Here is a 17,310-nt window from a genome sequence, read left to right on the forward strand (position 1 = left end):
CTGATGCTCTGGGAGCAGAGTGATCAGACGTTCTGGGTTGTGGTTCTGTTTGGTTGGGCTCGGGTTGGTTTTGGATGATGGGTTCAGAAGATAAGGGATCATATGGAATGGTAAGGAGAGAGGTTGGATCTTCTGACCTAGAGGTTTGGGTCTGAAGCAAATTCCAGAGAGGTGCTTCAGTAGGAGAAGGTTGAAAGAAGGAAGATCTTGGGGAATGTGGTGGAGTGGTGTTTGTGCGGCTGGCTGGGATTCAGGAATAGGAGTGAGGGGATTTGAGGAGTGTTGAAGTAAGGCAGAAATAGAAGTGCATCAAATAAATTCAAATCATCATCAGAAGCAAGTGCAGGCTTACTTGAATGTGCTGATGATCGAGTCACTCTGGCAGGAGCGTCAGTCCTTCTGACCTCTGCAGCAGCTGGTTCCACCCGAGTAGGCTTCACCACGATTCTGACTTTCTTCTGCTTCTTCTTAGGAGACCATCCTCACTATCATCACATCATCATCATCAGGCTTGCTCTTCGGCTTCTTGACCAGAGGGACATCAGATTCCTCTGAGGATTCCTCCAGAACCATCTTCCTCTTGGTTTTCTTCTTGGGAGGAGAAGGAAACTCTGGTGCTGGTGGAAGTCTGCTGACAAAATCATCAAGGTCAATCTCGAATCCTTGAGCCCTGAGGTCTTCAACATAGCATCTGATGGCGTCAGGATGATCTGCGTGAGTCCACAGAGGGTAGTCATTCAGAGGCATTCTTCTTCCTCTGATCTCAGAAGATGTGTCTTCATGAGCAGGAGCAATCTTCTTCTGGATTAAGCCCATCTTCTTCAAAGAATTTGCAGTGAAGACATCGCTGACAATTGTGCTCAAGTCCTCTGTGCAACCAGCATTGATCAAATCTTGCACCAAGTTGCTTTCAATGAGAAAGTCTGAGAGCAGCCTCCCAAAAGGGATATATTTGATTGCAGACTTGATGGAGGCGGTGGTGCGAGACTTCCGGATGCATTCCTTCAAATAGGAGAACAGGAAGTAAGGAAGGCAGATCTTCTCCTGATCTTGGATGAAGAACAACATCGCCTTCTGGTTGAAGTTGATGTAGTCTGGAGAACTGCCCTTTGGTCGCTGATTGATGCAGTTGAGCGGGATCTTGTGCCAGATTCTCAGTTTGGGGTGAAGGTCCATCACCTTGTAACTCGTCTTGCCCGGTTTGAAGGTGGTGTACAGAGCCTTGTTGACTATGTCCTTGGTTCTGGATTTCAGCTTCGATTCCGTCAGTTGGAACCGATACCCACAAGCAGTTTCTGCACCTAGCAGATTCACGAATGACTTCTCCGTGATGATGATCTTCCTGCCCAGTATGTAAGAGACCACCTGAGTATCATCACAGTCGGCGTGCTTCCAGAATTCCTTTACCAGCTTCTCATACACCGGTCCTCGAAGTCGATTGAAGTAGTTTCCCCAACCTTGAGCTTGGACTTCAGGACGAAGATCAAACCCATTTGCAGCCAAGTTGTCGAGGTTGAATCTCCATTCTGCCAGGACTTGGAGTTCCTCAGGAGGAAATACACAGTGAACGACACAGCCCCGTTCTGCAATAGGAACAACCTGCTCTGGCGCTGAGCTTGTTCTTGTGCCGGTTCTCAGAGCCCCTTGACCCGTTGCCAAACCGACTACCATGTGAGGGAACTGAGGTGCATCTGCAGTAGATCTTCTGGTTTGTCTCACCATTTTGAAGAGGTTGAAGGTTTGAGGTAGAAGATGAAGTTTGAAGGATGAAGAGAGATCGAGAGAGAATTCGAGAAAAAGGCGGTTTTGAAAAGCAGAGAGTGCGAGAGTGAAAACCGGAAGTGAGAGAGAACGTGTGTGTATAGTGGGTTTTATCAAATAACCGTTGTTGATTCAAAAAGCACTTTAAGATCAACGGTTGAAAATTAAAGATAGATAGTAACAGTAAAATACACAATCACACACAGGAGATAAGCATATCTACACGCAATCATAACAGACTGTCACACGGCACAAGGAACTATGCATCAGAAATTCTGACGCACGTGTTGTTGTCTCAGCTTCAGAGTCAGTACCAGTGGGCACACACACTCTGATTGAGTTACCTTCTGGACTAGACATCTTCTGATCAAGAAGTATCATAGTCAGAGGTTCTGATCCATCTTCACTCTGGACAAAAGTCCATGTTTAGATTTTCAGAATAAAATTAAATCTATCCTCTGCTAAGGGCTTTGTAAAGATATCTGCCCATTGATGGTCAGTATCAACAAACTTCAGAAGAAGTACGCCCTTCTGTACATAATCTCTAATAAAATGATACTTTACCTCAATGTGCTTTGCCCTTGAATGCAAGATAGGATTCTTACTCAATGAGATTGCAGCAGTGTTATCACAATAGATTGGGATATTGCTCTCAAGGATCTGATAATCCTCCAGCTGATGTTTCATCCAGAGCATCTGAGTGCTGCATATTGCTGCTGAGATATATTCTGCCTCTGCAGTTGATAGTGCAATGGTTGATTGCCTCTTGCTTGCCCATGAGACTAGATTGCCTCCCAGAAATTGACAATTTCCAGAAGTACTTTTTCTCTCTGTTCTATCTCCAGCATAATCAGCATCACAATAACCTGAAAGCTTATACTCTGATGTTTTCTTATACATCAAGCCAAGGTTAGTGGTGCCTTTCAGATACCTTAGGATCCTCTTAACAGCAGTTAAGTGGGTTTCCCTTGGATCTGATTGGAAACGAGCACATAAATGAACACTAAATAATATGTCTGGCCTAGATGCAGTTAAGTATAGAAGTGAACCTATCATGCCACGATAGAGCTTCTGACATACTTTACCACTTTTATCTTCTTTCTCCAGAATGCATGTTGGATGCATTGGAGTCTTGGCCACTGTAGATTCCAGCATATTGAACTTCTTCAGAAGTTCTTTAGTGTACTTGCTCTGATGGATATATGTTCCTTCTGGTGTTTGATCAACTTGTATTCCCAGAAAGTACTTTAATTCTCCCATCATACTCATCTCAAATTCAGCCTGCATCATCTCAGAAAATTCTTTGCATAGAGATTGATTAGCAGAACCAAATATAATATCATCAACATAAATTTGCACAATTAAGATATCATCTTTATAAGTCTTGCAAAAGAGAGTTGTATCTACTTTACCCCTTACAAACTCATTCTCCAGAAGGAATGAGCTAAGTCTCTCATACCATGCTCTGGGAGCTTGTTTCAGACCGTAGAGTGATTTCTTCAATTTGAACACATGGTCTGGTTTCTTTTCATCTTCAAAACCTGGGGGTTGATGAACATAGACTTCCTCTGAGATATAACCATTTAGGAAGGCACTCTTTACGTCCATCTGATGTAGAACTATGTTGTGATTTACTGAGAAAGAGATCAATAGTCTGATTGCCTCCAGTCTTGCTACCGGAGCAAATGTTTCAGTGTAGTCTATTCCTTCTTGCTGGCTGTAGCCTTGAGCAACTAGCCTTGCCTTGTTTCTGACTACATCTCCTTTCTCATTTAGCTTGTTTCTGAATACCCATTTCGTTCCAATAACGTGGACATTCTCAGGCTTCTTCACTAAGCTCCAAACATCGTTCTTGGAAAATTGATTCAATTCTTCTTCCATGGCCAGAATCCAATCCTTGTCCTGAAGAGCTTCATCTATGGACTTGGGTTCAATTAAGGACACCAATCCTTTCAGACTCAGCAAGGTCTCTTCAGAGGGTCTGAAGGCAGATCTGGTTCTGACTGGTTCATCTTTGTTGCCCAGAATCAATTCCTTAGGGTGAGCTGTAGTGATTCTGCTCTTCTTCAGAGTTTGTGAGTTAGAGGGACCAGCTTCTTCCTCTGGTTCATCTTCCTCTGGCTCAACTTCCTCTGGAGCTTTGCCTTTGTCAGAAACATTAATGCTTAAATCTGCAAACTTTTCAACTAGCTTTGACTGGTCAGAGTCAAGCTTATCATCAAATCTAACATGAATAGATTCTTCAATAGTCTTAGCATCAGTATTATAAAATCTAAAACCTTTAGATCTATCAGAATAACCAAGTAATAGACACTTAGAAGACTTAGCATCAAATTTATGCAATCTATCCTTAGTATTGAGAACATAACAAACACAGCCAAAAGGATGAAAATAAGAAATGTTGGGTTTTATGTTCTTCCACAATTCATAAGGAGTCTTATTCAGAATTGGTCTCACAGAGATTCTGTTCTGAATGTAACATGCTGTATTTACTGCCTCTGCCCAAAAGTGTTTAGCCATGCCAGTTTCTTGGAGCATGGTTCTAGCCATCTCCTGAAGAGTTCTGTTCTTCCTCTCAACAACACCATTTTGTTGAGGAGTTCTGGGACAAGAGAAATCATGTGCAATTCCATAGGAATCAAACAGACTCTCAAACTTGTCATTCTCAAACTCTCCACCATGGTCACTTCTGACACGCACAATCCTGCAAGCCTTCTCGTTTTGCACTTGAGCAATGAAGGTAGAGAACACAGCATGAGACTCATCCTTGCGGGTTAGAAACTTTACCCATGTCCAGCGGCTATAGTCATCAACGATAACCATCCCATATCTCTTGCCACCTATAGACTCAGTTTTCACTGGTCCAAACAGGTCGATATGCAGAAGTTCTAACGGCCTTGAGGTTGAGACAACATTCTTTGCCTTGAAAAGGACTTTTGTGAATTTGCCTTTCTGACATGCTTCACAAAGAGCGTCTGAAGCGAACTTCAGATTGGGTAAGCCCCTGACAAGGTTTAGCTTGCTCAGCTGAGAAATCTTTCTCATACTGGCATGCCCTAACCGTCTATGCCATACCCACTGCTCTTCATTAACAGACAGAAGGCACTTCACATTCTGAGCCTCCAACTCAGATAATCTGATCTTATAAATGTTGTTCTTCCTCTTGCTGTTAAACAGAACAGAGCCATCGATCTGACTTACAGCCCGGCAGGACTTTTGATTGAATATAACATCATAACCCTTGTCAGCTAATTGACTTATAGACAATAAGTTATGTGTTAAGCCGTCTACCAATAAAACATTATCAATGCATGGACTACTATCTACACAAATAGTACCAGTACCAATAATTTTACCCTTTTCATTTCCTCCGAAGCCAACTTCGCCTCCAGGCTTAAGTTTCAGCTCTCGGAACATACGCTTTTCTCCCGTCATGTGACGCGAGCATCCACTGTCCAGATACCATGATTGGTGTTTCAGTGGAGCTATCAAGGATATCTGCAACATAGATAATCTTGTCCTTAGGTACCCACTTTCTGGGTCCTCTTTTGTTAGTTACCCCAGAGGTTCTGATCACCTTGGGTGTCTCAACATAATATTTTAAAGGAATATTTGCATGATATTTAGTCATAGAGAAAGATCCCTTTTTAAGAGGGTTTTTAGCAACTTTAGCAGGTACAGGATCAGGCAATATGGTACCAGAGGGAACAAAGCATTCATATAAAGATTTAGCTTTAGACACAGAAGGCTCATTTCTAATTGGTTTAGAATAGCCAATGTCATGCATTCCATTTCTGCTTACGCCATAGATCATTGAAGCCATTAAGCTTCTATCCACGCTTTTAGCTAGGAATCTTTGAAAAGACTTTTCATACTTAGATTCATTTCTACAATCAGAGGCATCACAGGCAACAATTTCTTCTAACTTAGCAATCTGGTTCTTAAGCACAGAGTTAGAATTTACCAAAGCATGATTTTCATTTTTCAAATCAGAAATAATTTTCTCATGTTCAGAAGGAGTCTTGGAGACAGCAGATAAGTTCTTTTTCAACTTTTTATGCTTAGACAATAAAGAGTTATACTTATCCATGATATCAGACAAAGCATGTTTCAGTTCAGAGGTAGAGAAAGAAGCAAATACCTCATTTTCATCGTCTGAGTTAGGATCTCCTTCTGATTCTGAGTCAGAGTCAACAGCTTCCTTTGACTCTGCTCCTTTGTCTTTGATAATGGCCATGAGTCCTTGGACTTCACCATCAGAGTCAACATCCTCTGACTCTGATTCATCAAATGTCACCATCAGACTCTTCTTGGTCTTGAAGTGCTTCTTTGGCTTCTTGTCCTTCTTCAATTTTGGACAGTCACTTTTGTAGTGCCCTGATTCTTTGCACTCAAAGCAAGTGACTTCCTTGATTGATGACTTCTTCTGACCTGAGGATTCAGACTTTCCTCTTGCCTTTCCAGAGCCTTTGAACTTGCTCTGCCTGTGCTTCCAGATGCGGTTGAGTCTCTTGGAGATCAGAGTCAGCTCATCTTCATCAGAATCTTCTGATGCTTCTTCAGATTCTTCTTCTTCAGCTTGGAGAGCCTTTGACTTCTCAACTTTAGCCTTTTCAGATTTGGATTTCAAGGCTATGGACTTTTTCCTTAGATCTTGCATCTCTGAGCGCTTCAGCTCATGGCATTTCAAAATGCTGATGAGTTCTTCTAAACTCATATTCTCAACGTCTCTCGTGAGCTCTATTGAAGTCACCAAAGGCATCCAACTTTCAGGAAGACACCTGATGACCCTTATGACATGATCTTTTGTTGTGTAGCTCTTGTTGAGAGGTCGTATGCCAGCTACAAGCAATTGAAATCTGGAGAACATTTCTTCAATGGACTCATTTGGCTCCATGATGAAGGATTCATACTTTTGGATCAAAGACAATGCCTTTGATTCTTTGACTTTCTTGTTTCCTTCATGAGACATCTTCAGAGAATCAAAAATGCCTTTAGCAAACTCACGATCTGTAATCTTCTGGTACTCCTCATAGGAAATAGCACTTAGAAGAATTGCTCTTGCTTTGTGATGTTGTGAGTACAGCTTCTTTTGATCTGCAGTCATCTCTGACCTTGGGATCTTCTTGCCATCTGCATCAACTGGACGCTCATAGCCATCCACAATAATATCCCAGAGATCTGCATCGAAACCCAGAAAGAAACTTTCCAGTCTATCTTTCCAATATTCGAACCTTTGACCATCGAACATAGGAGGCTTTGCGTTGTAACCATCTCTTTGAGTTTCACTGGTGGTGGCAGCCATTGTTTTTCACACCGGCCCGGATCACTGAACACTGTTAGGTGTGGTAATCAGAACTTGCGCTCTGATACCAATTGAAGGTATGAAAAACGGTAGAAAGGGGGGGTTTGAATAACGTTTTCAGTACAAAACTACCACCTTAAAGATTTAGACAAATCTTTCGAGAACTTAAGTGCTAAAGATAAGAGATAGAAAAGCACACAAGGATTTTATCCTGGTTCACTTGATAAATCCCTCAAGCTACTCCAGTCCACCCGTTAAGGTGATTTCTTCCTTCTTAGAATGAAGGCAATCCACTAATCAGGTAAGAGTTACAACTGCACTTGAAACCTACAAGTGACTAACAATTACACTGACTTAGCTCACACTAAGATTCACTCTCTTAGTCTTCTCTAGGATCCGATCAACCTTGATCTCCTAAAGGAACTAAACAAACTGTTTATCAAAGAAATGTTTACAAGAGATTTGCTTCTAAAAAGCTGATAGTAAACACAATGAATTTCAGATGAAAGAAAGCTTAGAATATTTTGAATATCTTTCGCGTGTGTGTTGCTTCTCGTGTTCTATTCTCGCCGCTTCTTTCAATCTTCAGCCTCTATATATACTCCAAGGATTAGGGTTGAGCGTTGCATGGGAAATGCTACCGTTGGAGGGCAGTTCTGGAAAATCCAGCTTCTGCTGTGGCTGAGAACGTTAGGTAGGTCGTCAGGAAGGTACACTTGCTTTTGTACTTGGATAGCGACTTGACCTTTTAACCTAGGAGACTTCTGATCAGGGGAATACTTCATATTGGAACTTGTGAAGCCGGTTGATCAGAGTCAGAGGGAAAGCACAGATCCTCTGACCATTGTATCTTCTGATTCTGAACTCAGAGGGAAGAACATGGCCTTCAGAGTTTCTTGCTTCTGGACTTCAGAGTTTCCACTATTCAGCTTCTGGATCTTCAGAGTCTTCTACACCATCAGAACATCTGAACCTTCAGTGTTTCTTGGCTATCAGAACTTCTGGATCTTCAGAGCTTCTAGCGACTGAGTCCTCATCAGAGTTTGTATAGCTTCAGAACTTCTGAAGTTTTTCCACTGTTCATACTGAACATGGTGAATGCGAAAGCGTTGCTTGGGTTACCCTTTATACACAGTGCTTCTGATTTGTGTGAGATTGAGTTGAGGTCAGAGCCTGTAAATAGCACACTCAGAAAAACACGTTAGAGTACCACAATTGTTCATATCAAAAGGTTAACTTGTAATCATCAAAACATAGAGTTGTACTACTAGATCAAAACTTGATCTTACAACCGATTAAGTATAGCGGATAACAAATAGAATATACCATTTACAGGTTACCTATTTTATGAACTTGAGCTCTGGCCAGTCAGTGGGATATCTTCATGTCGAAGAGAGCTTGAAATGAAAGGTAATGATTTAGCCTTAGAAGATTTTATTCTCGACAAAAGTGCTTTCCTCCTAGATCTTGCTTCTTTCGATTTCAATCTCTGACTTTCCTTTGAATCAATGATATCCATAGAAGTTGAAATTGTTGGAGAACCAACAGCTAAAAGGGGAAACAAAGGTAGGCAAATATTCGAATTACTGGGACCTGAACAACCAAAAGGTTAGATACTCACCTTGGTTTGTTAAAAAGAAAGATGATGAAACTAATTTTTACCAAATAAATTTTTCATTTTGTTAGTAATCCAGTCTATAGAATTTGAAAATCTTAATTTAACAAATGGGGTAATAACTGGAGAACTAAAACAAAAGATGAAAAGCGTCCAATAATGCTAACTTTCCTAAGGAAATTCTTGTCCATCACTTGATATAACTTATAAGTATAAAAAAATATTGATACTAACCATGTCCTAAAGGCAAAACCGAAATTGCCTAAAAAGGTTCTCCATGAGATGTCTTTGAGGCTAAGGACGAAAACTTCAAAGAGTTGTTGGTCAAATTCCAATCAAAACTCTTGTTATAAACACACTAAACACCATTAAATCCAAACGAAGGGATGTTGGATATATTAGATAGAGGAGTGGTTTTGAAATTCGAATGGCCTCCGAGTTGAGAACGAGAGCGATGATTTCTTATGAATTACAGAACAAAGATTTCAGATATGGGAAAAAAAGCAATTTCGAAGAAGGTGTAAGGTGAGTTGCAAATAAGTAACACAAGAAAGGGGTGGTTTGAATTGTGTTCTTGAAAATTACTTTTTAAAACTTTGTTTTATGAAAAGTATATTAGTTCTTTGGTAAAAACGTTTGAGTGTGACTTTTCACAAACTATTTAGTGCAGCGGAAGTAAAACAGTAAATAGAACAGAACGATCAGTACACAGAGATTTATACTGGTTCACCCCAAACAATTGGGCTGCGTCCAGTACTTGGCCACCACCAAGATTTTCACTAGCAAGTATCAAGGACTTCTCCAATACAAGTATTAGATAAGACTTCTCCAAGTATTATCACGGACTTCTCCAAGTATTCTGCAGGACTCCTCCTATAAGTATTGTACCAGACTTCTCCAAAATCTTACAAAGATTTAAATCACTCTACAGAGATTCTCTTCTTTCAAGAGCAAGGGTAGAGACTTTATAACACTGAAACTCTAAGTGTTTGGGTTCAGATCTGACTATTGGATCTCTTAAGAGTTACTATAGGAGTGTAAAGAGAATAAAGAGATATGACTCTTTTAAGGTACGAGGTTTTCTCTTTCACTGAGCAGAGTTTAATGGCTTGTGTTTGACACTTGGGAATATCTGCTTGAGCTTTGAATGCTGTTGAGAAGTTTTGAAAATGAATGCTTGAATGCTTGTATTCTCAGAATTAATTCATGTTGCTTCAGATCTTCAAGAATGTCTTAAATACTTGCTTGCTAGTGTTGTAGCCGTTGTGAGACAATATCCAACCGTTGAGATAGCTGTTGAGAAATGATATCGGGTTGATGATTCAAAAGGCTTGGTTGGTAGCTTCATTAAATGTTACTTCTGAAGCAAGTCTATCCTTTAGCTCAAAAGGTGATGTTTGTCAGCTAGTAGGTGGTGATAGACTTTGAGCTACTTTTCAGACAAGAGACAATTTGGCAATTTGATGTTGACAGCTTGACTTTTCCTCGTTGGTCAGCGTGCCTTCTACTAAAGCAAACTTGTCTTCATGTGATTAGTTTGAATGAAACTCAAATGGTTGTCATTGGATTTGAATGTAAGACAGCCGGTTGAAATCAAACTAAAACTTTGGCTCTCAAAATTTGTCTTGATATATCTGACTGATGACGTGGCGTTGAGACGGTCAGAGTCTTCAACACTACGCGACCACTTACAAAACAGTTTTGTAAAGACAGAGTTCCTTCTAGTTTCTGAGATAGATATCTTTTTAAGAATTGATAGAACGTTGAAGTGTGTGACATATGTCCAAATTTCTCCTGAAATTGAGAACGTTATCAGTAGTTGAATATTCAATGAAACTTCTACTATAAAATTGTTATGATCAAAATAAGATTTTAAAAACGTTATGATGCGTTTGAACTTAACAATCTCCTTTTTTTTGATAATGACAAATTTTATAGAAAGAGGTAATTGACATAATAAACTCCCCCTGAGTTTAGTGAAGTTTCCAAAGAATTTTGAGTTTAGAAATGTTTTCAAAAAGTTTTCAAAAAGAATTTCATTCGCTTCACTCCCACTCCCCCTGACTAAATTAATCTATGTTTTAATTTGTATCTATAGAATAGATTTAGAGAAATGTTTTTATCTTTTTTACCCTTTCTCTTTCCTTTCTCTTCTCCCCCTTTGGCATTATTAAAAAGACATGTTAACCAGAAGAGACATGCATATAGGATAACTTATGTACGGATATGACAAAGGTCAAGAATTAAAGTGCAAAAATTCAAGCGATAAATAACATAGAACGATAGAGGTAAAGAGTGGCCATTATCCAAAACGATTAAGGAGCAGGTCAATCTTGGAGGCCAGATCATAGAAGAGAGTGTTGATTTAATTCTTATGATCCTCAAAATCGCTTCTGCGAACAAATTGATCTTCCAGAGGTTGCTCCATGTTCTCTTGCTCATTCCCTTGATCATCAACAGTATTGTCAGCATCAGGAATTATGAGTTGCTCATTTGTGGTTGCATTGTTTAGCGGAGCTGAACATTCACCTTCTTCCTGAAGTTTTTCTTTTCCTTTGACGATGGGAAGTTTTTCTGGATGCAGAAGGATGTCTGGAATGTTCCTTGGCAGCAAAATGAAGACCCAGTTGCCCAAGAAAACAATTAAAGCAGTTAACCTGTTCAGAAGGGAGTAGGACAGTGTGCCAACATAGCCTTCAGTTGCACACACTTACCATTAATCCCAATGTGGTACCTTGCTTGCTTCCAAATGATATTTGTAGCCAACGTCAGAGGATCTTTTCCATGAGACAGACACAGAATGATTGGGAGCCTTCTCAATTTTCTTAATCAGTTTTGCCTGAAAGACCTTGAAGTGCGCCTTGGTTGTTCCTGCAGTGCGCCTACACTTAATTGCAGAGGACACTAGTGTCTGAAGACACCTCTTTCTCGCTTGAGAAAGGATGCAGACTGTACCTGGCCTTGAGTGTGGTTTTGGGGTGCTTTCATTGGTTTGTGCTTGTGGAGTGTTTTGAAAGGGTTGATCAATTGGGGTTGCCAGAGTCAAAGGGAAGAAATTAAACAGTTGAGATTTTGGCTTGGTTTGTTGAACAATGCGTTCCTCATCGGAGGAATCCATAGTAAGAACAGGAGAAAATTTTGGTGAACTGTGATCAGTGGGATTCACAGTGAATTCTTCTTGGTGTGAGGAGGGTGAAAGTGGTTTTGGTGAAAGGTGTGGTTGTTGTGGTGTGATGTTGTGGTGTGGATCATATGAATCATCAAACAGAGAATTGACAAATTCTTGATTTGAGAGTTCATAGTTTACCTCGTGGTGTGGAAAGTTGTGTAAGATCAAGTTTTGATCTAGTAGTACAACTCTATGTTTTGATGATTACAAGTTAACCTTTTGATATGAACAATTATAGTACTCTAACGTGTTTTTCTGAGTGTGCTATTTACAGGCTCAGACCTCAATTCAATCCCACACAAATCAGAAGCACTGTGCATAAAGAGTGACCCAAGCAACGCTTTCGCATTGACCATGTTCAAAATGAACAGTGGAAAAGCTTCAGAAGTTCTGAAGCTACACAAACTCTGATATGGACTCAGTCACTAGAAGCTCTGAAGATCCAGAAGTTCTGATAACCAAGAAACACTGAAGGTTCAGATGTTCTGAAGGTGTAGAAGACTCTGAAGATACAGAAGCTGAATAGTGGAAACTCTGATGTCCAGAAGCAAGAAACTCTGAAGACCATGTACTTCCCTCTGAGTTCAGAATCAGAAGATACAACGGTCAGAGGATCTGTGCTTTCCCTCTGACTCTGATCAACCGGCTTCACAAGTTTCAACATGAAGCATTCCCCTGATCAGAAGTCTCCTAGGTTTAAAGGTCAAGTCGCTATCCAAGTACAAAAGCAACTGTACCATCCTGACGACCTACCTAACGTTCTCAGCCACAGCAGAAGCTGGAATTTCCAGAACTGCCCTCCAACGGTAGCATTTCCATGCAACGTTCAACCCTAATCCTTGGAGTATAAATAGTGACTGAAGATTGAAAGAAGCGGCTAGAAGCATTCACACACGCGCAAGAAATATTCAAATCCTTCTAAGCTTTCTTTCATCTGAAATTCATTGTGTTTACTATCAGCTTTTTAGAAGCGAATCTCTTGTAAACATTTCTTTGATAAACAGTTGTTTAGTTCCTTTAGGAGATCAAGGTTGATCGGATCCTAGAGAAGACTAAGAGAGTGAATCTTAGTGTGAGCTAAGTCAGTGTAATTGTTAGTCACTTGTAGGTTTCAAGTGCAGTTGTAACACTTTACCTGATTAGTGGATTGCCTTCATTCTAAGAAGGAAGAAATCACCTTAACGGGTAGACTGGAGTAGCTTGAGTGATTTATCAAGTGAACCAGGATAAAATCCTTGTGTGCTTTTCTATCTCTCATCTTTAGCACTTAGTTCTCGAAAAGATTTGTTAAAATCTTTAAGGTGGAAGTTTTATCTTGAAAACGTTATTCAAACCCCCCCTTTCTACCGTTTTTCATACCTTCAAGTTGGAGTCTAAGGATTTTGCGAGGTTGGTGTGAATGATGAGGTCTTCTTCATCAACTGGTTCATCAGGTTCATTTTCTAAAGTCTTCCTTTTGCTGTAGTGGGGCTGTTGAACTTGTACAGTGGATTCATCATCAAACTGCTTCCTTAAACGTTTAAGCTTTTTCTTGGGTTATGCAAGCTTGCAAGCAGGAGACCCTTGCCCAGATCTTGTTCTTGAAGCGATGGGATGAGAAAGAGATTGTACAGGAACTCCACCTTTGATGATCCGGATGGATCGTTCCTTAGTAGGTGCCTTGGGCACGTCCCTGGACTGTTCTGGCTCGTCCTCAGGGAACGGTGCAATTCGTAAAGCAGCAGAAACGACTCTTTTGCTTGGAACCTTGCTGATTTGTTCCGCTAGTTCTTTTAAGGTTTTCACCTTTCCTTTACCAGCTTTGACATTTGCATCTGTTTTCTGCTTCTCTCTTACAACTCTTTTCTTCTTTGTCAGGTATTTATCAGGAACCTCTGAATCATCGTAAGGGATATTCATTTTGCTTACATCTTCTGGCTTGATAGGAGTGGGCCAGATGATATCCTCTTCCAATTGTTCAGCCTTGTTTTCCAGAAATTCAACAGTAATTCCTTTCTTCTCAAGAATCACGGTCAGTAGGGACCCAAAGGGAAAGTATCCTTTTCCCATATCTAGGAAGTTAATCAAGTAATTCCACATCAAATGAGCAGGATTTATCTTCACCTTTTTTACAATCTTGTAAATTGCATACCTTGCATGTGCGTTTACATGTCCTATTGCACCATCTTTGGGAAGAACCACTTTGCTAATCAAAGCATTGTTGAACTTGAGCTCATCTCTGAGATTGCTCACATCCACTAGCAAGGGATCTTCTTGATTTTTCCAGATGCAACGGTAGTCTTCTGTCTTTGACCACCATGAGGGAGAGTATTTCTCACCTTGATCCAGACTCACATCAAGAGCCTCAGCGACGTCTTGCAAAGTGACATCAATGATTTTGTTGTACGCTCTTGACCTGATGGTTTCACGATTCTTCACCACAGCACAATCATAGAATTCTTTGACAAGAGGCACATAGACTTCACATTGTGCTACATGCACACCGTCTCCCAGTCTTGATAGAGAAGGTCCGTGAGTCCTGCCATTTTTACAAAAGCAAATACCTTCATATCAAGGTATCTTGGTGAAACCAGAGCGTTATCACCCAGTTTTTCAGTCTTCACAACTCCTATTTCTTGGTTCTGAACAGACCGTTGTAGGTTGATCTTCTCAGATCTTCTCTTCAGAATTTTCATTTCAGCCTTAGTGTTGGGTGTCTTTCCACCTTTCTTGGAAGGGGCCTTAGAGGCGGTTGCAAGAACTCCGACCATTAGGTTTTTGAGAAGAGGAGAAATTTGCAGAGAAATGAAGTTGCTTTTCTTGGAGGAGAGAGAGAGTATTTTGCAAATGAGAAAGCGTGAAGTAAGTTTGCAAAATCTTTTAGAGATATGTTGATTGGGAATATGGAATGACGGTTTTGGAAGGAAGTGCAAAGAGCAGTTTTCCTTGAAAAGAGAAAATATTAAACAATTGAGTTGGGGTTGCACGCGCGATAAAGGCTGACTGAGTAACTGTTGAGCATTGAATGTGATGTGACTTTTCAGAAAAGAACTGTTGAAGCACGTGTCACAAATATGATGACGTTGAACTTTTGACAAACAATTTTCAGGAAAGGCTGAACAGTAGCAAAGATAAACTCATAGTACGATGTGGCACGTATGCAGTTGGCTTAGTTCGTTCTGAGATGACTCTTGAACTGTACCCAGTTAATTCATCGAACGGTACCTGCAAAATAGCAAACTTCCATTTCTATATCTTCAATTTGCATATTGCATATTGATTCTTTCTCTTAGGTCAGAGAATCTGCCTTCCAGTAAAGGTTTTGTCAAATTGTCAGCAAGTTGATCTTCAGTATGAACATAAGACATATCAATATCTCCTTTCCCAACTAGATCTCTGATGAAGTGATGCTTAATTTCAATGTGCTTTGTCCTTGAGTGCTGAACTAGATTTTTCGCTATATTTATAGCACTTGTGTTATCACATAGTAAAGGTATATGATCTTCATGGATGTTGTAGTCTTCAAGTTGATGCTTGATCCAGAGAAGTTGAGTGCAACAAGAGTACTCAGCTTCAGCAGTGGATAGGGATATGGTGCTTTGTCTTTTGCTAGAACAGGAAACTAAACAATTTCCTAGAAAGTGGCATCCTCCACTGGTGTTTTTTCGCTCAACTCTATCTCCAGCATAGTCAGCATCACAGTATCCACTCAGCCTGAAACCACTACCTTTCTCATATAACAGACCAAGACTAGCAGTACCTATTAGGTATCTAAATATTCGTTTAACTGCACTGAGATGAGATTGTTGAGGGTTTACCTGGAATCTGGCACACAGGCAAACATTGAACATAATGTCAGGTCTACTTGAAGTAAGGTACATGAGAGATCCTATCATTCCACGGTACGATGTGGGATCGACCGGTGAGCTTTCATCATTCTTGTCTAGAACAGTGTTTGGGTACATAGGAGTACTCATTTTATTTGAGTTTTGCATGTTGTATTTCTTGAGCATATCCTTTATATATTTGGTCTGATGTATGTAGATCTTGTCTTTCTCTTGCTTGATTTAAAGACCAAGAAAGAATTTTAGTTCCCCCATCATACTCATCTCGAATTCGCTTTGCATGAGAGTTGAAAATTCCTTGCATAGGTTATCACTAGTGGCTCCAAAGATGATGTCGTCAACGTACAGTTGTACAAGAATGTAGTCATCTTTCAGTTGCTTTCTGAATAAGGTGTTGTCAATCTTTCCTCTTGAGAAACCGTTCTTTATGAGAAAGCTGCTTAAACGATCGTACCAAGCCCTTGGCGCTTGTTTTAAACCATAGAGAGCTTTCTTAAGTTTGAACACATGCTCGGAGTAAGATGGTTCCTCAAAACCTGGAGGCTGCTTCACATAGACTTCTTCTTCTATTACTCCATTTAGAAAGGAACTTATGACATCCATTTGATATAGTTTAATGGAATGTTGACATGCAAAAGCTAGAAGAATACGAATTGCTTCAATTCTGGCCACTGGAGCAAAGGTTTCTGTGTAATCAATTCCTTCTTGTTGATTGTATCCTTGAGCTACCAGTCTTGCTTTGTTCCATGTTACTTTTCCATTTTCATCCATCTTGTTTCTGAAGACCCACTTGGTACCAATGATTGATTTTCCTTTTGGTTTGGGTACAAGTGTCCAGACTTCGCTTCTTTCAAATTGATTCAGTTCTTCTTGCATGGCTAGAATCCATCCTTCATCTTGTAGGGCTTCATCTACGATTTTGGGTTCAATCTCTGAAATAAATGCGCTGTTGGATTCTTCTTTGAAGGCTGACCTTGTCTTGACTTTTTCTGAGACGCTTCCAATAATCTGTTCTGGTGGATGATCGGATTTGTATTTCCACTCCCTTGGAAGAGAGATACCACTTGACGTCATGACTTGATCAGACTGTTCTTGAGCTTCTGGTTGAGGAGCAGTGAACTGTTCTACAGGTGAGATGTCCGAGGGTTGAGCTTCTTTGGAGAGACCATCATCATCTTGATCAGATAGGTCAAGGTTTAGGAAGTCTCTTTCTAAACGATCAATTGGTTCGGTTGAGTGATCATAAAACTTGACATTGATGGATTCCTCTACTGCTTTCGTCCTAGAGTTGAAAACTCTGTACGCTTTAGAGTGAGTAGAGTATCCTAAGAGAATACCTTGATCAGATTTGTTGTCGAATTTTCTGACATTGTCCTTAGTGTTGAGTATGAAGCATTTGCACCCAAAAGGATGAAAGTACGAAACGGTAGGACGTCTTCCGCGCCATAGCTCATAAGGAGTTTTCTTTAACAAAGGTCGCATGGAAATTCTGTTCTGGATGTAGCATGCAGTTTCAATAGCTTCAGCCCAAAAGTACTTTGGTAGAGAGGTTTTCCTTAGCATCGTTCTTGCCATTTCTTGAAGTGACCTGTTCTTTTGTTCAGCAACTCCGTTTTGCTGAGGGGTTCTAGGAGCA

The 17,310-nt window shown here is 40.3% G+C and overlaps 1 long non-coding RNA gene across 1 annotated transcript in view; it reads right to left on the reverse strand.

The window, feature by feature from the left end:
• LOC130735432 (uncharacterized) overlaps positions 1-8,648 on the reverse strand; it is a 21,561-nt gene extending 12,913 nt beyond the window's left edge. Inside the window, exon 1 of the long non-coding RNA XR_009018447.1 lies at positions 8,407-8,648. This is a non-coding gene — a long non-coding RNA (uncharacterized LOC130735432). The remainder of the gene's footprint in view (positions 1-8,406) is intronic.
• Positions 8,649-17,310: the final 8,662 nt, after the last annotated feature.

The sequence above is a fragment of the Lotus japonicus genome, chromosome 2 (assembly GCF_012489685.1).
Source record: "Lotus japonicus ecotype B-129 chromosome 2, LjGifu_v1.2".
NCBI lineage: Eukaryota > Viridiplantae > Streptophyta > Magnoliopsida > Fabales > Fabaceae > Lotus > Lotus japonicus.